The sequence below is a fragment of the Aedes aegypti genome, chromosome 1, assembly GCF_002204515.2.
Source record: "Aedes aegypti strain LVP_AGWG chromosome 1, AaegL5.0 Primary Assembly, whole genome shotgun sequence".
In the NCBI taxonomy this organism is placed as follows: domain Eukaryota; kingdom Metazoa; phylum Arthropoda; class Insecta; order Diptera; family Culicidae; genus Aedes; species Aedes aegypti.
In genome coordinates, this window is record NC_035107.1 from 99776148 (window position 1) to 99798384 (window position 22237).

Genomic DNA, 22237 nt, shown 5'->3' on the forward strand with positions numbered 1-22237 from the left:
AAAAAAACTTAACGAGTTCTGTTGGAGTTCTATTTGTTCCTTCGACCTTGACGCTTGCTCCTTGGCAGTGCGTCAAGAAAGCCCGAGCAGTCGTCATTTTTTTTCTCTCTCGGGTCACGCGCCTATTTTGTCTGAGCGCTTTTATATAGCCGAGCAAACGAGTGAAGCTGAAAGTGGATTGTGGCTGCCCATCAAGGATGACGGATCAATTGGTGAGCTCGTTTTATGCTAATATTTCTAATCAATACAATATGTATGACTGCACATTTAATTGTTACAACTAATTGTTCATATCAAATAAAATACCGTCAAACGGGGCTTCTTTTGACATTATTTCCACATTCTTCAACTTTGAGAATTTGTAGCTCTGTGAATAATGGATAGATTTCGATTATTCTTGCGCATATTTAAGTTTTATTTGTAAGTAATCAATGTGCAAAATATGAGGCAAATCCATCAATAAATAAAAAAGTTGCTTGAATAGCGAAAAAATATGTCCTTCAAGACAAAAAAGGGACTACTTTGGACACTTTTAGAAATTAATACGTTTTGATAGTAAAATGTTTTTTCATCATAAATTTCAAACTGATTCTATTGATTATCGTTCATTGTGATGTTTTCGAATGTTTTTCAATGATATACATAATTTAGAAAATTGTAAAACTTGAAAAAACTACACATACCTTACAATACTTTTCACAAAAACATGCTATTCATAATTTTTAGTTTGCCTGATGATATGTCAACTTTACTTCCTTTTAAATGTCGGCTAATAAATAGCGACTTATGCTTGATTTTTCAAGTTGATGCAAACGAATTGTGTAACTACCAAGTACTGCGATGAATAATTGGCTTTGTACAGAAATATTCGTTCTGATTCTTAATGTTATATGAACGATATGTAGAAGAATCTAATTAATTCCTGTAACTAAAAGTAATTTTTATTCCAAATACAATCCATGAAGTATTAGAATAATGGTTCACAAGATCATAAACAAAAGAACTTTTGCTTTTGTTAGATGCATTTTGGTTCTTAATAGTTTTGAGATGGCGTAAGAGTAGTTTATTTTAGCAGTTGAAGGATGCCATTGCTTTGTATAGCAGATTCATGTAAAATATGACTGCACAATATTTTTTAAGGATTATGTTGTGTGTTTACTGTTTATACGAGTTGAAATATGTATGTTTTACAATTATTTACTTTTCTTAATCCTTTGTTTATTTTTATTGTGTTGTAAAATATAGGAAGCAACACTTTATAATTAAATATGAGTCGTAAAATAAAGACATTTGATCATTTATTTTTCTAAAAAAAACAACTTTCAACATAAATCTATTACAAATTTCTTTGAATCATGACGATTCGATAGTTTTGTGATGTTCCCAACAACTTTCCACGATATGTGGAAAATTCATACAATGTTTAGATAGCAAATGTTTTGTAGCTTGTGAATATTTGTTTGGACTTTTTTTATATATTTTCTTGTTTATCCTGTTATTGTTGATGTTGTTCCAAAAAATATTTCTGCCTTATTGTTGAACATAAATTGGTTAATAAAAGTGCTGAAGACACAAAATGGCTCAGAATAATATTTATGCTGGAAATAAATCCAAAACGTGAGTGTCCAAAGTAGCCCCCGGATTCAAAAGTAGCCCCGTCTGACGGTATTATATTTACATATAAGCATGTTTATATCTCACAAATAAGTATTTGTCATGGTCTAATCGCTTATCAAAGTGAATCCTGTGACCCAACGATCCTCCCCATTATCAAACATCGCTCCCAGGTTACACACTAACATTCCTTCCCCCAATTCCCCTCATGGAAGTGGCCGGCGCCGTTATTGACCCTGTATAAATAGAGGCACTGAATTATGCACACTAAAGAAGATTATGGCCAATCCCAGCCGTACTTCTAGTTGATTCTTTGTGCATCTTCACTGACTTTGGTCAATCACGGAATAGCAACCATTGATATGTGTAGTCAGCCTAAGCTAAGCTAAGCTAAGCTTTCAAGTACATGCCAAAAAAAACTAAACGCTATTAAATATTCTTATCATTAAATTGTTTATTTTCACTTACGATTCCGTATACAAATTATAAAAACGCCCACAAACAATATTTCCAATGAATTTCAAAAATTAAAACAGAGATTTGTGGAAATCCCTTATTAGATTAAAAAAAAAACTATAGCAATTCATTATGGTTTCCTGAAGGTAAATCTCGAATAATTTTTTAAACAGCCAGAACTTCGAATAGTAAACGAACTTACATTGTCGATTCATCGTTTTTCGCAAACAAAATTCTTCTTATTTCCCTCAAAACCTGCTCAGTTTTCATTTCAAAAATGTTTAAATTGCGGATTTACTACACGACTTAGTTTAGATTTTCAACTTTCGCAATCTATCCACTACCTTCACCGCCCTGTTATATGGAGAGACAACCCGAGTAGAGAAGAATTGCAAATGAATAACAAAATTTACCATTAAAATAGATATTATAAATATAAATATTGACATAACTAAAAGGTACAAGGCACTCCAATCTCTTTTTTTTTGTTTCTCTATTAAGATTCTGCTTAGACGATTCGAAAACATTAAAAAGAACATAATAATGGTTGCATTGCATATAATTGCAAAATTTGTTCTCATTTTACCATTATTTATTATTCACCTCTACCCGGGAAAGTGACTTCTTCTTAATTAATTTTCTTGAAACCGTCAATTTGAAAAAGTAATCGAGAAATATCTGAACAATACCTTAGGATAAATTCATGGGTCTTAAAGTACTGTATTTCCTACGATCTTAAAAAAGCATCCCTAAAACTAAAACAAGCAACTCTCGAAATTTTATTTTTTTTCTTGTAGAAGTGCTGGAAAGAACTTTTATCACAATCCCAGAAAGTTCTACAAGGATTCTTGCAGAAAGCCACAAAAGATGTTCAAATAGATTATAATGATTTTTTAAAGTTTTTTTTTGTGGAACCTCAGAACACAGCTTTAAAGGAATTGTCGGTGCGATTATACATATAAAAATCTTGAAGGAGTCGATATATTTGTAATGTAGGCAAGTTGCGCCTATTTTTATTTGTTTTATTTTTCGTTCAAAAGAATTTTACAAATAAGCGAAGTAATTTAAGACAAACTGATGAATCCACTAAAATAAAAAATAAAAATCAATTTAATCATAATATTAAAGGCGAACATTAACAAAAGTAATACTGCGACGGACATTATATCGCCGATATCAGAACAACCCAAAATAATATGAAAAAAGCTAATAATTCTCTCTTCGAACCTCAATTCATTCAATCATCAAAAATGATTGATCTATGGTGGTGCTATTAAGTTTAAAATTTCAAGATTATTATAAATTGCCGATGCAGGTCACTCTTCATAGTGGTATATACAATATTCAATTACTAAAGCCAAACACGATTAACAACACAAACAGATGACAGTTAATAATTTAATGAAGTGCTAACTATATATAAAGCAAAAATATTAAACTCCAGGCTCCGGCGAGATTCGAACTCACGATCTCCTGTTTACTAGACAGGCGCTTTAACCAACTAAGCCACGGCGCCAGTTGTTTCACAATTGGCAATTAATAAATTTTCAGTGCTAAGTATTGAAACATTAAGGAACACTTGAAAAACTTTTTAACAGTACGGCACGTACTCTACATAAATTTTCAAACGATTAATAAAAACTTTTCAGAAAATTGTTTTTACCGAAATTTGGTAATGTAGTTTCAAACAGTTCGATAAGCTTTTACGCAAGCAGATGCCCTTATTACTTTCGACTACAAAAAAGATCAATAAAACTTTGATTACATTTTCGAGCTTATGTTCTTCCTCAATTTGGTCACCACCCCACTTCATCCGCGTAACACTGCTGCTTGCGTTCAGCATGAAGCATTCAAGAGAAATCGGAAAATATTGATATTATCATTGCTTTACAACGCTCGAAAAAGAGCTCATTTACTGCCACTTTGACATGTCATAAACGGCACCGAAACCAACCATACAATAACAGAGCTCAGAGGAAAAGAACAACACATACACACTCCGTAACAATATCGCCGTTTACGTGAGAACAAAAGTGCCTCTGTTAACTTTATTAATTCTAATCCATAAAGCAGTCCGAAAATAAATGCGTGCGCTTCATTCCTCGCCGGCAAACCAAGCGAAGCAAGTGTCTATGCGTTGTCGTTACCATGTTCTACATCGATGAAATTTTGTTTGCTTTGGTAGATTCCGAGTACAGTCACTACACGGTTATGAATCAACTAAGGGGCACATGCTAGAAGAAGGTATGATTAAAAATTATGGTGACTTTGTGAAACATTTAATCAGAACCCTAATCTTGTAAAATATTATTGTTTCCATTATAAAAGCTCAAGTTTCACGATTGTATTGTGATTTCAAATTACGAAAAATTGTAATTTCAATATCAATTTTAACAAATCAACCCATATTATGGACATATGCGAATGAAATTAATGGTGTATTGGTATGGAGGACCTTATATATCCCAGGGACAGCAAAAATAATTTATTGTGGAGCTGTGTACATATATAATGCAGGTGAAATGTTTCTTGCGTGATTGTAATTATTCTTAATTAGAAATTACGAAATTAATCCAACACTGTTTCATAATTGTAGAGCGACTGTAGAAAAAAAAACTCATTTAGATTAATTAATTATCTTACGGATGTATGAGCTGTGCCGAAGTAAATCAATAACTCTCGATTTCTGGCAATCTGCGTTGTTGTCGCCGTTGTCGTTTTGATAAGAAGTGTGTGTAACCTACAAAAGTTGCCGGAGAAGGCCACAATGAATAGGCAAACATGTTTGGCTGTAATGCTGCTGTCGCTCTAAAAATCTGCTAACGTTTGTACGGTGAACGCCATCGATAGTGTGAAGTTTTTCTTTTCATACATGCGTAAGCAATGTTTTGGTGGCAATTATTACAGATGCTCAATGATGTTCATTCCTTAAACATTGAGAGATTTTAATACGAATCTTGTTTTCACACAAATAATCGCTATAATTAAATATTAAGGTTACCTGATTCGTTAGACTATTGATTAATTAACCACGCATCGGTGGTTCAGTGGTAGAATGCTCGCCTGCCACGCGGGCGGCCCGGGTTCGATTCCCGGCCGATGCAAATAATATTTTGAATTCTTTTGTTCCTCCCATTTTCAGTTTCCACGATCCGAGAGAAATGATACAATTTTAAGGACCTGGAATAATATATTGAACAATATTTGATAACAGTTGGAGAACCTGACCATAGATGCAAAACGACCCACGGTGCCGTTTAAGGAGAATATGAATCAAAGCCAAATCTCAAATTTTCAAGACCACAAATCTGGAGAACCAAAGATCCGTTTAAGATGAAAACCTAAGGTTCTCCAGATCCGTGCCCTTGAAAATTTGAACTTTGACTTCGATTCACCTTCACCTTAAGGGTATTTGCGAAGAGATAACAATAAAATAATCGTCAAGAGTTAATGGAAAGGACTCCCAACATACGACTTTACTAAGGGGTCGTCCATAAATGACCTAGCTTTTTATGGGGGAGGGGGGCTTCAGGAATGTGTGATGAAGTGTGACGAGGGGGAGGGAGGGGTTCTGGCTAGTGGACGTAGCATTTTGAATCAAGTCGGTAAAAAGAGAGGCGCTGAAAAAAATTGCATGCAACTTTTTTATAAAACTTTTTTTTTAACTTATATAGTTGGGTTATAAAATGAGCTTCAAATCATTCATATCACAAGAATAAAAAAATATCTATGAAATATAAGATTTTCTGCAATCAAACAAGATGTTTTGAAGCTTTAAATAATTATGTGAATATTAATTTATATTATTTTATATTATATTCGTGTCTTAATTCATAGATTTATAAATAAACAAAATAAAAGTTTAATAATCAAATTAAAAATCAAATTTTTAACTACTTGGAGTACATTGTTTTGCCATTTGTTAACAAAACATAAAGTCAGCCGTTTTAGTTTTATTCGTGTTTTCTATTTTGGCTTTATTTCTTCAAAAGAATAAAATATGCTCTTTTTGGCAAACATAACATTGAAAAAAAATATTCATTACATGAATTATGCATTCGATGTTGCAGGAGATCTCCTCCCGATCAACTCATCGATTTGTTTTGAATCGACATATCTTGATGAAATAGCCTGAATATTAATGAGGAAACAGATTCGAGTGTTATCAAAATTGCCCTATCATTCAATTTTCTAATTACTCGGTAATTTGAAGAATTTTTATTATTTAACTCAGGGCTGCCCAACGTAGGGCTGGCCCAACGTAGGGTTCGAAGATTCTTCTCATATTTGACCCGTTGACTATCCTACCAACCCGAAGTTAGAGCATGTCAAAACTATTTAGTTTCAACCTAATATTTCATTTTTAATGGTTTTGTTCCCTTTAAATTTTCTTAGCTACTTAACTTTATGAATGATTCAAATTCAAAATCTCTTATTCTGTGTGTTTCAACAATGTTTCTACCACGGCTTCTTTCGGCTTTGCGTTATTCACGCAGATTCCTTGAAAATATTATAAAAAGACAGAATTTTTACAAAATCTTGAACGAGAGTTTTGTTAAGACTTCTGAACACGACTTTCACGGACAACATTGACATGATGCTCACAGAATTTTTACCAGAATTCCATAGACTTCTAGTCTGAATTTTTCGGGTCGGATTCTGACAGAATCTGAAGTATGATTTTTATAAAATCTTGAGTATTATTTGCACAGAATCCAAAATTTATGGGGAAAATTATTCAAAATATTCTGCAAGAGATTATTATACACTTTTGAAACAAACTCTCACAATATCCATCATAATTTGGCAGGAATTATCTGTTTTACGATTTGTTTAAATGAAATTTACTTCAATCAGAGATTTGTCAGATTTTATGAACTTCATTTATTTACTTTTGTCAGACTATGCGAATAAATGCGTTTTTTTTAATATGGCCCGCGACGCGAAATTGTTTCTGTGATTTGGCCCGCGGTTCAAAAAGGTTGGGCAGGCCTGATTTAACTGTTTCATTATAGGTTGCGTAAGATTATTTCAGTATGGAAACGATAATGAAGTTTAACTGAAATATTAATGGATATGTATAATTTGCATAATAATCTCTAAAATTTCCTAAACATTCCAAATACTTCAAGTGTAATCTTTCATGTATCTGGCCAGTGATGGATTCGAATTTGGATAATAATAGCAATGACTCATTTCAAATTAATATATTTCGTTGATCATTTTCATTCAAATCTATTTCCTAACAACGAACAATTAAAAAAAACCTGTTATATAACGAAATATCTGTTCAATAAATATATTGCACCCTAACTCGACAAAAACGAGTTTCATCAATCAAAACAAACATTGTATTTCACATTTTTTATAGTAAACTTGTTTTTCATGGTAACATCAGCAAAAGTAATATAATTTAGCCTATATGACTTAAACAGGAAAATGTTTGTTTAAAACTGTTTTTCAAATTACTTTTTAGTTCTACTGCATATCAAACTGCTAGATTAGATTATCCTTACATTTCACTCAGTAATTAATATCAAACTTTGTATTGAACTTCTGAATTCAATTTTTTTTCAACCCAGTCACTAAGGAAAGCAAATGAAAAAATATAAAGAGGCGGGGGGGTGCTTGATATGCTACGTCTTTTCCAAGGGGGAGTACCCGCATTTGTGACGAAATGCTACAAGGGGGGTGGAGGTGTAAAAAATTAGTGAAAAAATGCTACGTCATTTATGGACGGCCCATAAACAAACTTTAAGATGAACGTCTCAATTGATTTGAAACCCCCAAATACTCGTTTTTCTTCGGGGATGCATATAACCCCAGACATATAACCGACAAAGTGTTCTACTAACAACAATTGTAACTCAAACTCATGTGTATATGTGTGTGTGTGTGTGTGTGTGTGTTTTTTTTTTTTTTTTTTTTTTTTCTTCTAAGCAATGGGGGGATAATCTGCTCAACAGACGCCGTGTGGGGTTAGGGACCATTTACTACATGCAAGCAGTAAACAGGACTACACCCCCGACCCACTAAACCATTTCCATTGCCGCCAAACCCTTCGTCTCTCCGGGACCACCAAGAAGGCATTGCTTCGGAGAGGGGCTATTGCACATCGCATCCTCCAGGTTAGCTGCGTAGCCATGCAGCAACGAACATCGATGACACGCTTAGGGGGGTCCACCAAGGTAGCATGCTGGCGCTTTGCCAGCTTCCCAGGTGGTCCTCACCTCCCGTTGTCCGCTGAAAGCGGGCAGGGTCGACCACTACGCCCGCGCCCAGCTGCACCGCAGGTATCAAGAACTGATACTGCGGGCTTCGCAATTTGACCTACTGAAGGCTCAGGCCCTATCAGCTAGCACCAGCTGGGATTGCTGACGAAGGGGCCTCCACCTGCCCCGAACAACCAGAGGCTCGTATCCACCCAGTAGGCCGGCGCCACGACAGCAGCGCTACCAGGATGTTCTCCCCGCGGCCACTTAATCGCTGTAAGGGTCGATTTCGACCGTAGGGCACCGGTATGACCTACGTAGCCGACTGCGAACCCTTGGACCACCTGTTGTTTAGCGTCTGCACTAGCCACTCCTCGAGTCCACTCGCCACCTCCTTTGCAGTTCCGAGACGATGTGGGTGATAGCCGATGAAACGGCATTCCAGCCAAACTCGTCTTCACACATCCTCTGGACCAAATTGTCCGGAGTCGTGTCCCGACCGCATGTGGCTAACATGCGGTCACGCATTGTGCGGAAACGCGGGCACACGAACAAAACGTGTTCCGCCGTTTCCTCTAAACCTGCACAAACTGGACATTCGGGAGAACCCGCATGACCGAAACGGTGTAGATACTGTCTAAAGCAACCATGGCCCGAAAGGACCTGTGTCAGGTGGAATGTTAGTTCCCCATGGCGCCTATTGACCCAGATATCTAACCTCGGAATCAACCTGTGAGTCCACACTCCCTTGGTGGAACTGTCCCACGCACGCTGCCATTTGACCATGGAGGCCAGTCTGGCAGTCCTGCGTATGCCTCTTGTGCCGCGCATTTCGAAGCACTCTATGTCTTCCATGATAAGGATACCAATAGGCACCATACCGGTGATGACGCAGAGTGCATCGTGTGACACGGTACGGTACGCGCTCGCAACCCTCAGGCACATTAGCCTATAAGTACTCTCTAGCTTGCTACGGTAGCTCTTGGTACTTAAAGCCGTGCCCCAAGCCGGGCCACCATACCTCAGTATGGACGAGGCGACACTGGCCAGAAGCTTTCGCTTGCTGGCGTACACCGCAGAGCTATTGGACATCATCCGGGACAGTGCCACAATAGCTGTGGAGGCTCTCTTGCAGGCATAATCGACGTGGCTACCGAAGGTAAGCTTATCGTCGATCATCACCCCCAAGTGTTTGACGGAGCGCTTCGAAGTGATCGTGCAGTCGCCTACACTGATCACCGCTTGCTGCACCGACTTTCGGTTGTTGACAACAACCGCCTCAGTTTTGTGGTGAGCCAATTCCAGTTTCCTGGAGCTCATCCACTCCTCCACAATTGCGATCGAGTGGGCTGCAGTCAATTCCACTTCTTCGATCGATTCACCGTAGACCTCCAGCGTAATATCGTCGGCAAAGCCAACGATGACCACACCCGCCGGGAATTTTAATCTCAACACCTCGTCATACATGACATTCCATAACACCGGGCCCAGGATGGAACCTTGCGGGACTCCTGAGGTTATGTGAAAGCACTTCCGACCCACCTCTGTGTCATAGACCAATACCCGATTCTGGAAGTAACTTCCGAGAATCTTGTACAGGTACTCGGGTATCCCCAGACGCAGGAGCGCATCGGCAATAGCCGCCCAACTGGCACTATTAAATGCGTTCCTTACATCCAGAGTCACTACTGCGCAGTAGCGAATCCCCCTCCTCTTACGCTGGAGTGCTATCTCAGCGGTTTTCTTAACCGTCAGAATAGCGTCTACGGTGGACTTCCCTTTCCGGAAGCCGAACTGGTTGCTTGAGAGACCATTTACACTCTCAGTGTACCTCAACAGTCTGTTGAGGATGATCTTCTCGAGCACCTTCCCCGCCGTGTCAATCAAGCATATTGGTCTATACGCCGACGGGTCACCAGGTGGTTTCCCCGCCTTTGGCAATAGTACCAGGCTCTGCCTCTTCCACGCATCTGGAAATACTCCCTCGTCCAGGCATATCTGCATAGCAGATCTGAACATACCTGGAGCCTCCAAGATTGCGACTTTGAGGGCCAGGTTTGGAACTCCGTCCGGACCTGGTGCCTTCCCCATGCTTAGGGATTTTGCAATCCCTACAAGTTCCTCATCGGTTACTCTATCCTCATCGCCAGCCCCAATCCCCGGCTGTCCTACAAAAGGAGGCCATGGGCTAGGGTTGTGGCGCGGAAAGAGCCCCTCGATGATCCCCTCCAGCATCTGTGGAGATTGCTCCGTAGGAGCAATTGCACCTCTTGTCTTCGCCATAACGATCCTGTAGGCATCACCCCACGGGTTCACGTTGGCACTCTGACAGAGTCTCTCAAAGCAGGCCTTTTTGCTTGCCCTTATCTCGGACTTCAGCGCGACTTTGGCAGCGGTGAACACCGCCCGTCGTTCTTCACGCTCCTGCTCGGTACGTGCTCGCTGCATCCGCCTCCTGGCCCGTAGGCAGGCACGGCGCAGGTTCGCAATTGCTTGAGTCCACCAGTACGTCGGTGGTCTCCCATTTCTAGGGTGGACTTTCCTAGGCATGGTCGCATCGCACGCACGCGAAAGCACCGCTACCAGTTCGTCCCCGCTTAGGCCGAGTAGGTTACGCTCACGACGGAGCGCCTCCCTAAATACTTCGTCATTGAAGTACGATGTCTTCCACCTACGAGGGCTTGGCCGTGACCTAGCCGCTTCCTCTACGCGCTGCCTGCTGTTGTTGTAGTCGATACTGTAGCGAACCGCCAGGTGGTCGCTGTGAGTGTAGGCATTGTCTACCCTCCAGTTCGAACTACTCGTTAGGCCAGGACTACAAAAAGTAACGTCGATAATCGACTCCGCTCCGTTTCGGCTGAAGGTACTTTTGGTACCAACATTAGCCAGATCGACATCTAGCACGGCCAGTGCCTCTAGCAGGATTTGACCTCGCTGGTTCGTGATGCGGCTTCCCCATTCCACGGCCCAGGCATTGAAGTCACCCGCTATTACTACTGGCCTTCGCCCTGTCAACACGGTCGTCATGCAGTCCAGCATCTGCGTGAACCGCTCGGTCGACCAACTCGGAGGCGCATAGCAGCTACAAAAGAGGACCCCGTTTACCTTGGCGATCACGAAGCCCTCGTAGGTAGTAGACACCAACTCCTGGACGGGGTATTTACCCGTCGTCCATATTGCCGCCATTTTTCCGGATCCATCCACGACCCAGTTGCCGTTGCCGGCGGGTACTCGGTATGGGTCCGATATGATGGCGATGTCCGTCCCCCACTCAGCAACTGCCTGGTACAGCAGTTGCTGAGCTGCGTCACAGTGGTTCAGGTTCAGCTGCGTTACCTGCACTGTGACTTTTCGTTAATGGCTCGTTTGAAGGTCGGGCACCTTGAGCCTCCCGTTGGATGATTGTTGTTCACGGACTTGCCGGAACAAATCAAGCACTTGGGAGGGTTCTTGCAGCCTAGTGCCTTATGACCTTCCTCACCACAACGCCTACACAACTTGGTCCTATCAGGGCCTTTACAGCCCCAGGACTTGTGTCCTGGTTCCCTACACCTAAAGCAGATCACCGGTTGCTCATGTATGTTCAGTGAGCATACTGACCAACCAACCTTGATCTTGCCTACCTTAGCGGACTTATTTGCGTCCGCCACAGGTAGGTGTACTAAGGCCACCTGAATACCTGCCGGACCTTTCCGTAGCTGAACGGCAGCGGTGGGCACCTGAATCTCGCACTGTTGCCGCAGTGCTGTGACGAGCTCTTCTGCGTTGGTGATCTCGTCAAGGTTCATCACCTTCAGAGTCACTGACTGCGTCAGAGCCCTCACTTCGACACCCTCGCCAAGGACCTCTTCCGCCAAACTTTTGTAGGCGGCGCCCTTGCGCTCCTTGTCGCGCTTAAGCTCGAGAATCATTTCACCTGTACGAGTGCGTCTGACACTGCGTACGTCGGCTCCAAGATCTGCGAGCTTCGCGTCACTGCGCATCGCCTTCAGGACTTCCGAGTACTTGGACTCTTCCGTCTTGATGATGATCGCATCACCCTTTTCGCGCTTGGCACCTACCCTCCTACTTTTCTTAGGCCTGGTATCCCTGCGCTCCTGAACTTCCTGCTTCTCCTTCTTCTTCTTTCTCACTACGGTTGTCCAGGGGGCGTCCCCCCCCTGATCCGCCATAACCTGTGGTGATTGAGGACCTCTCAAAGGTCGCAACCCCCTGTTCCCATCACTCCGTGAGGGGCCAGCCTTTTCGGGCCCACCCTTCTCGGCTTTCCGGGACGCCTGGCTGGGGTCCGATTTTCCGGCACTTCTGCCGGTTTTCGGGGTTAATATCCGCCTGGCCTTGCGAGCGCCGCCGGGTAGCTCCTCCCCTGACGGCTGCCTCGCGCGCTTCTGCGATTGCTTGTTGTAAGCATTCGCTTCCGCACTTTTGGGGCTACCCGCGAAGACGAAGGGCTCCGTCTGGGTAGACTTCGGCACCTTCAATTTCACGGGTTCTGCCGCAGCCACAGTCGCCATGGGTTCAGCATGGTTCTGCTTGGCCGCGAACATCGACTTACGAAGTCTGAACAGGACCTGCTTGAGGTCCTTGCTGATGTTAGACTTCGAGGACGCAAAGTCAATTATGGAGTCGAGCTGCTGTGCAGCCACTTCCATCGCAGAGAGCCCATCTCTACTTTTATTGATGGCCCTCATCAACCACGCTCCATCCATAACCTCACCCGATGCGTTAGCCGGGGATGAAATATGGTTTCCAGCACTGGCACTACGTGCACTGCTGCCTCCTCCTGCTTCCGCTCTCCTCAACGGAGACCTAGCTAACCCACTTCTTGCGAAGGGGTTCGCTTCCCTACTACTGCTACTACCTGCACTACTACTATTATTTTGATTTTGGTTTAAGTTTGTATTCATGATTGGATCCCACGAGTAGCACGGGAAAAGAGGTCCACCACGCCAGAGCCCTGCATTAACGCGGTAAGGGACAAAATACTGTGAGGGGTGCCCAGGTGCCCCACAGGCTCCGTTAACGGCCGAACATCTTTTTCACCCCTTCGACCATTCATTCCTCAGCACGGTTTTTCGCATCACACCTTGAATTGGGGTTACCCCGTTTGGTGGACTCTTACCACCGGAACAGGTCGTCCGTAGTTCTATTCTATACGCCGGAACTACACGGCTCACCTCTGTGTGTGTGTGTGTGTGTGTGTGTTTTTTTTTTTTTTTTTTTTTTTTTTTCATGCATCTCTAGGAGTTAAAAAATCTTCTCAAGACTGGCCTGTATTTGTTCATGCTCATGCCACAGTGTATGGTTTGGCACTGTGTGGGATTCGCAATGGGGCGCCTACCCACTAAAAAACAGTCTCCTAGGTACACCGTCACCGTAAAGAATTCTTCTCCGGCACCACCTTGCGGTATTACTTCGAAGAAGAGGCGACACATGCTACGCGCACCCTTCATTAAGCCCTTCGGCTCCATCATTAATTTGTTAGTTCCTAATCCATGCCATGCTGAGCCCTTCGGCTCCCATTAATAATTTGTTAGTATTCCTTGTTTGTGATCTAAACATGCCATATTCAGCCATTCGGCTCCCGATACCATGGGTGCCAGAAACTCCCTGACGAAGGAAGTTCTCTCGGTGCTGGACGCATGCCATTTAGCACTCCAGGTTCTCGCGCACTATTCGGATAGTCCCCGGCGGTGAATCTACCCTACCCCGACGAAGACTTCCCAGGAGGTGGAAGTTCTTCCGGTACCGATGCTGCCCGGATAGGTGCCAAGGTCGATCCTGCGATTCCGGTTGGTGGATGACTTCCGGTTCACAGGTGCCCTGACGACCAATTTGGCAAGACAATTTACACCGTCTTCAGCTCAAGGCTGCACAGACTGAACAATCACAAACATTAGGCAACGGACAACACGAAACACCCAGTAGCCCAATGATGAATTTTTCGTTTGACGAAAAGTTTCCACCGACTGGAGTGGGAATCGAACCCACACTTCATGGCACAATATGCCTAAACGACTGACGCCGCTAACCGCACGGCCACGAAGCCTACAATTTCCGGGGCTTTTCCACGATCTACTCGGTCTTGTCCCCGACGGTGGATCAAGCTTACCTACCGGTTGGGTGCCGAGGTCGGTTCGGCGATTCCGGTTGGAGACTGACTTCCGGTTCACCGGCTTGTTCCTCCCTCCACTTCCGCTGAAGCAATGACATTATTTTCGTCACCGCCATGTTCACCGCGTTCCACATCACCTCATCGCTACACATTCTATCCACTACGTTGTCTACGGTTACGTCAGCACCGCAGACCGCTGTCATCTCGCTACGTTCCGCAGCAAAACGTGGACACTCGAAAATGACGTGTTCCGGCGACTCCTCTACGACTGGGCACTCAGCGCAGAGCGGCGACTCTGCGTGGCCGAACCTGTGCAGATATTTCTTGAAGCAGCCGTGACCTGACAAGAACTGCGTCAAGTGGAAGTTGACTTCTCCATGGGATCTGCTCACCCATTTCGCCAGATTTGGAATAAGGCGATAAGTCCACCTTCCCTTCTCAGCGGTATCCCACTCGCGTTGCCATTTCACCATCGTGTCGGCTCGGGCAATCTTCCGGGCTCCTCTAGTACTACTAGCTTCGTAGCACTCCTTATCCTCTTCCAAAACGTAGCCGATAGGGACCATTCCGGCAATCACGCATACTGCCTCCGAAGATATGGTTCGGTAGGCACTCGCTACCCGCATGGCCATCAGCCTATACGTGCTGCTAAGCTTGACTCGGTTCCTCTTCGTCTTCATTGCGGTTCCCCACGCCGGGCTAGCGTACCTCAGGATCGACGTAGCCACGCTAGACAATAGCCTCCGCTTACTGCTGCAAATCGCCGAGTTATTCGGCATGATCCTGGACAGCGCTGTGACTGCCCTTGCTGCTTTCTCGCACGCGTAATCGACATGGCAGTTGAAGTTCAGCCGATCGTCGATCATTACGCCGAGGTGTTTTAGCTCCCGCTTTGAGGCTATGGTGTGTTCTCCCACTGTAATCTCAGCCTTCTGCACCACTTTTCGATTGCTGATAAGCAACAGCTCCGTTTTTTGGTGGGCTATCACCAGTTTCTTCTCGTACATCCAGTTTTCGACTGCGTCCACTGCTTCTGTAGCGAGAACCTCCACCCTTTCCAGTGAGTCACCAATGACCACAAGCGTGATGTCGTCTGCAAATCCAACGATTTTGACGCCTGTTGGCAGCCTAAGCGTCAGCACTCCGTCGTACATAGCATTCCACAACGTTGGACCCAGGATAGAGCCCTGTGGAACTCCCGCATTTACCGACCTCGTCTTCTGTCCTTCGCTAGTGCTGTAGCTCAAGACCCGGTTTTCAAAGTAGCTTCCTAGTATCTTGCACAGATAATCCGGAACCTTCATTTTATGTAACGCCACAGCAATGGCTTCCCAGCTTGCACTGTTAAAGGCGTTTCTCACATCTATCGTCACGACAGCACAGTAACGGTTACCTCTACGTTTTTTTGTCCTTGCTTTGTCGGCTGTGTCAATCACTGTTTTGATGGCATCTACCGTTGACTTTCCTTTCCGGAATCCATACTGCCACTCCGACAGTCCACGCTCTCCCTCAGTGAACGCCATCAGTCTATTGAGGATGATCCTCTCCAACAGCTTTCCGAGTGTGTCAAGCAAACATATCGGCCGAAACGAGCCTGGTTCACCGGGGGGCTTACCCGGTTTCGGTAGCAGAACCAGTTTTTGCCTTTTCCACTGTGCTGGGAAATGTCCCTCATCTAAGCAGATCTGGAGTGATGTCCGGAACATATCTGGGTTGGCCGTGATAGCAGCTTTCAACGCTACGTTGGGGATACCATCAGGGCCAGGCGCTTTCTTCGGCTTCATTTTCTTGGCCGCCTCTATGAGCTCCTCATTGGTAATGATTGCTCTTTCTTCACCTTCCTGGCCATACGGTGTCGGTGGCCAGACCGTTGGCGCGTGTTGTGGGAACAACCCGTCGACGATAATCTGCAACTTCTCTGGGCATGTTTCAGCGGGTACGGCTGGACCACTGATCTTGGCCATCGCCACCCTGTATGCATCTCCCCACGGATTTGCATTGGCATCGCGACACAACTCCTTGAAGCACGTTCTCTTGCTCAGCGAAATTTCTCTTTTCAGATCGGCTTTCGCCGCCCTCAATGTTACTCTTCGCTCTTCCCTCTCACCATCGGTTTTGGCTCTTTGCATCCGTCTCCTGGCTTGGAGACATCTTTTGCGGAGGTTGCCAAGTGTCTCATTCCACCAGTATACCGGACGACGTCTGTATTTCGGCTCGACCTTCCGTGGCATGGCAATGTCGCATGCTCGTACCATCGCAGCCGTTAACTCCTCCGATCTCAAGTTCAGAACCTGCTCTTCTCTTCTGAGGGCTTCCACGAAAAGCTCTTCGTTAAAACGTTTCGTTTTCCACATCTGCTCATGAGGTGTACTCGCTCCCTGTGAGCATTGTGTTCTTCCACCAATTCTATACCGGACCTCCTGATGATCGCTATGAGTGTACCCATCGCAGACTCTCCAGTTCAGGCCTCCCGTCAACACAGGACTACAGAAAGTGATGTCGATTATTGATTCCCGGCCATCTCTACGGTAGGTGCTGGTTGTTCCTTCGTTACCCAAGTCTACGTCCAGCCTTGCCAGCGCTTCTAGTAGACTACGCCCTCTTGGGTTGGTGAGACGGCTGCCCCACTCAACTGCCCAAGCATTGAAGTCGCCAGCGATGACGACTGGTCTCCGGTCGGCTAGCTTATCGGTTAGCTCGTCCAGCATCTCGTTGAACTGGTCCAATGTCCAGCGGGGGGGTGCGTAGCAGCTACACACGTACACATCGTTAAGCTTTGCAATAACGAAGCCTTCGTCCGCCTGGAACACTATTTCCTGGATAGGATACCTCCCCATCGTCCAGATTGCCGCTGTCTTCGCCTTATCAGCGATCCAGTTACCGTTTCCAGCTGGTACTCGATACGGCTCGGCAAGGATAGCTACGTCGCACTTCGATTCCGATACGGACTTCCACAGCAGCTGTTGCGCTGTGTCACAGTGGTTGAGGTTTAGCTGAGTTACCTCCACTGCGGTTTAGAATTTCTCGCTTGCTTGAAGGCCGGACACTTAGGGCCTCCCGTCGCGTGTCTGTTGCGACTTTTGTCCTTGCAGATCAGGCACCTTTGCTTATTGTTGCAATCTTGCGCCTTGTGACCTTCGTCGCCACACCATCTACAGAGCTTACTTCTGTCTGGTCCTTCGCAGTTCCGTGCCAGGTGGCCGTATTCCAGGCACCTGTAGCATCCCTCCGGTCTCTGGGAGATCTTCAGTGGACATACTGAACAACCGACTCGAATTTTCCCGACTTCCAGCGCTTTGTTGGCTGCGTCTACTGGGAGCTTTATGGACGCCGCCTGTGTACCAAGCGGTGCTCTTCTTAGCCGTACTGTCATCTGCACCGTTTCCAGATCGCACTGCTCCTTTATGGCGGTCCTCACTTCCTCTTCGGTGGTGATCCAATCCAGATCCCGCAATTGGAGTGTCACTTCAGGGCACATGGCTTTCACCTGCACCTTTTCGCCCATGACTCTCTCGGTTAGCTCTTTGTATGTCGAGCTTTTGTTCACCGAGTCTTTTTTTAGCTCGATGAGCATGTCTCCCGTCTGGGTGCGTCTGATCTTCTGAACGTCGGCACTAAACTCCTTTAGTTGAGGGTCCGTCCTCATGGCCCGCAAGACTTCAGCATAAGTGTCCTCGCTAGTTTTGACGACAACAGCTTCGCATTTTGCCTTCTTCCTGATTGGCCTTTGCTTTCTGGCACTCTCCTGTTTGCCTCTCTTCTTCTTGTTCCGGACCTCTTGCCATGGGATATCGCCAGGTCCCCTCTGAGCACTTCATCCGCCGGTTTTGGATTTACGTTTTTCGGCTTCTTGGATACAGCCTGTCTTTCGTCTCCTGGTGACGACCTATGTCTTTTGGGGGTGAAACTTGGCGTAGTTCCTATTCCCGCTGACCTTTCTTTCCCCTTGCTGTCTTTCCGAGGGGCTATGCCGGTTTTTGCCGGCTGCACTACCGCAGCTGCCAGGGCCTTTTTGGTCGCCGCTAACTCGGTTTCAACAGCTTCAATCCTCTGCATCACTTTCCTCCAGTCCTTGACGGCGGATCCGAGGGTTCCTTGAATCCTTGCCACGAGGTCCTTAATGTCTTTGTGCACGTTGTGCCTCTTATCGACGAATTCCCGAAGCTCATCTACGACGGTTTTCGCCGCTTCCACCTTCGATTGCCTCGGGGGTAACTTCCACGCACTTTGCAGCTGATGTTGCTGCTGTCTCTCACGCTGCTCCTGCTCACTTTGCGACTTATCCCGCCGCTCCTGTTCACGTGTTCGCTGCTCGTGCAGTTCATCTTCGCTCTGCTGGTGTTCCAGCTGCTGCTGTTCCAGCTCCTGCTGTTGGCATTGCTTCGGTGGCGACCTCGGCAAGCCACTTTTTGCGAACGGATTCGCTGTTTCACCTACGTTGATGTTGTTAACTTCCATGCTTAAGGGTCCCCCCTCCAAGCCGCTATCTCCACCCGTCGTAAGTAGTCGTCCTTGTGATCCCATGGGTACCTTTGCTTGCAGTGAGGTCCACGCGAGGGCTGACACGGTCCTTCATGGGGTACCGGGTTCAGAGCCAGATCGACGCTAGTCAGGAATATCCATCTGAGCCTACTTCCACCAGCTAAGGTGGCGAGCTTTGAACGTACTAGGAGGCCTGCCACGGTTTTAACGGGACGGGGGCAACCGTTCCATTAGCCCACCTGCCGTTTCAGAATAGTGTCACCCATTCTTACTAAGGAAGTGGAATAGAGCGATTGTCAGCTCTATAACGTCGTGTTGATACAGTCCTTGACCTTGTCCTTGTCCTTGCAGCCAGTATGCCGTAATTAGGATCTTACTGGCATCGATCCTAATGTGCCGGTTGGCACTCCAATGGTTGGGCTAAGGCACTTTGAAAGCGGTACCAGGTCGCTTGTTCAGGGTTACTTACAGATATGTGGTTTTTTGTAGAGATTCACCAGAGCCCACTGATGAACCCCCGCCACATCCTAGGTAGACCATGCTTGAGCCCCTGGTCAGATGGACCAGACGCTCGGCCACCTCCCGAAGGAAGTACCAAAGGTGGTATTCCATACGGCTGTATGTATGAGTTTCGCTTGGAAAGGGTAAAAATCCCAAGCTTCCACCTGGCACCTCCTCACTCTAGCTGATGTCAGAAGGACAACAGTGCCCAGGTTGCACTACCAGCTAAGTACGCAACCCTTAGCTGGCGGTCTTTGTCATCGTTAGACCCGTGGAAGCGTGAGGTAGGGGCTTGTGAGGACCAGAGCTATGTTGGACGCTCCTTCCTGGTTGTCGACTCACCATTTTGCAACCCTGTGTGTGTGTGTGTGTGTGTGTGTGTGTTTTTTTTTTTTTTTTTTAAGTTTTAGAAGGTGGTAAATTACATTTACGAACTAACCCAGCGTTTCACGTTCGATATGGAGGCTAGTCATATCGAATTCGTCCATCGTGCGCCAGAGTGTCGGACTCTTTTATACCGACTAAAGTCCACCTTCGCCCACGAGTCATTCCCCCCGGAACTGCCTCTTGGCATTACTTCATGGGGGAGGCTATTGTGCTAACCACTGCACTGCTCCTTGCTTCTTACGCTCCTGTACTTCCCTTGCTCTCTTCGTACTGCTGGCATCACGCCAGGGCCATGTTTCTACTGCCGCTTCTGTCATTGCTACGCTTCGTTGCTCTACTGCGACGTGTTTGGGGCTGGCATCTCGCCAGAGCCCTGCGCAACTTATGCGCCTGCTGCTAATCCGCCGATTCTCGAGTTCTCCAGGTTGGACCAGTTGGATGCCGAGGTCGGTCCAGCGATTCCGGTTGGAGGGTAGCTTCCGGTTCACTGGCGCCCCGACGACCCAAAACTGGTGGTTGTCACGATCGCTACTCGGCATAGTCCCCGACGGTGGATCTAGCCTACACCAGTGGAGAGTTCCTAACGTAGGAATGTCTCCCGAAACCGTTAACGTTACGCGTTTGTTCCCGCTTCACTGCTGCTGACCGGTGAAGTGCCGAGGTCGATCCAGCGATTCCGGTTGGAGGATGGCTTCCGGTTCACTGGTGCCCCGACGACTTAAGCCGGTGACTCGCTACGGACTACTCAGAATAGTCCCCGACGGTGGATCTATCCTACTCCGACGAAGATTTCCCCGACGGCGGAAGATCTCCCGAACCGATGCTTTCCGGGCTGATGCCGAGGTCGGTTCTGCGATTCCGGTGGAGAGAAACTTCCGGTTCACAGGCGCCTCGACGACCATTTGCCGGTGCAACTACGCGTTCTACTCAGTTAGTCCCCGACGGTGAACTTAACCTACTCCGAAGCTGACCGGGCAGATGCCGAGGTCGGCCCTGCGATTCCGGTGGAGGGAAACTTCCGGTTCACAGGCGCCCCGACGACCATTTGCCGGAGCTGTTTCGCGATCTACTCGGCTAGTCCCCGGCGGAAGGACATAGCCTACTCCGACGCGATGTTGGTCGGTAAGTGCCGAGGTCGGTCCTGCAATTCCGGTTGGAGGATGACTTCCGGTTTGCAGGCGCCTCGACGACTTATTACCGATATTACGTTACTCCCGCTCTACTCGGTCTAGTCCCCGGCGGAGGATCTAGCCTACTCCGGTCGCGCCCGTAGGTCTCCTTCATATGCTCGCTTCAACAGGCTGGCTTGTCAAGCGCCAAGGTCGGTCCGCCGATTCCGGCTGCCCCAACGATTCAGAGCCATGTGCTGTCCGCTGTGTTGAGTTCCGCTGCTCCTCTCGCCATCTTCGTTGTAAAAGAGACATCATCTGAACGATAGTCGTGTTTACCGCGTCCCATTTCTCTTCGTCGACACACATTCGTTGGACGATATTGTGCACATTAACGTCATTGCCGACGACGGATGTCATCTCGGCTCGCTCATGCTCGAAGCGCGGACATTCGAAGACCACGTGCTCAGGGGTTTCGTCAGCATCGCCGCACCCGGTGCATAACGGCGATCTTGCGTGTCCAAACCTATTGAGGTATTTCTTGAAACAGCCATGACCAGACAAAAACTGCGTCAAGTGGAAATTCACTTCTCCGTGTTTTCTGTTTACCCACGTCGACAGGCACGGAATTAGACGGTGGGTCCATCTACCGTTCTCAGCGCTATCCCACTGCTGTTGCCATTTCCTCATGGCTTCATCCCGGGCTCTTTTCCGAATTCCCCGCGTGCTTCGGTCCCTGTAGCACTCGCTGTCCTCTTCGAGTTGAAGGCTTATAGGGATCAATCCTGCAATCACACAGACTGCCTCCGATGAAATCGTACGATACGCGCTCGCCACACGCATGGCCATCAGTCTGAACGCACTGTTCAGCCGGGAGCGGTTCCTCTTCGTCTGCAGTGCTGTCACCCACACGGGGCCAGCGTATCTGAGTACCGACGTCGACACGCTCGCCAGTAGTCGCTTCTTGCTGCTGCTGATCGCTGAGTTGTTGGGCATGATCCGGGATAGAGCTGATATCACCTTCACGGCCCTCTCACATGTATAATCGACATGGCTGTTGAAGCTCAGCCGATCATCGATCATCACTCCTAGGTGTCTGACTTCCCGCTTTGAGTCGATGGTACACTGTCCAACCGAGATTCTCGCCTTCTGCACTGCCTTTCGGTTGCTTATCATCACAACTTCGGTTTTGTGATGGGCTAACACAAGCTTCTTCCCTCGCATCCATTCTTCCACGGCGTCTACTGCTTCGGTAGCAAGTATCTCTACTTCCTCTAGTGATTCGCCGATGACTACGAGCACCACGTCATCCGCGAAGCCGACGATCTTCACACCCCGGGGGAAGCTCAGCTTCAACACTC

The 22237-nt window shown here is 46.4% G+C and overlaps 2 non-coding genes across 2 annotated transcripts; one reads left to right on the top strand and one right to left on the bottom strand.

Annotated features, from left to right (window-relative positions):
* Window positions 1-3512: 3512 nt before the first annotated feature.
* Window positions 3513-3586, bottom strand: Trnat-agu. The gene has a single exon. It is a non-coding gene; the product is annotated as a tRNA-Thr (tRNA).
* Window positions 3587-5103: 1517 nt separating this feature from the next.
* Window positions 5104-5174, top strand: Trnag-gcc. Its single transcript has one exon. It is a non-coding gene; the product is annotated as a tRNA-Gly (tRNA).
* The last annotated feature ends 17063 nt before the right edge of the window (window positions 5175-22237 follow it).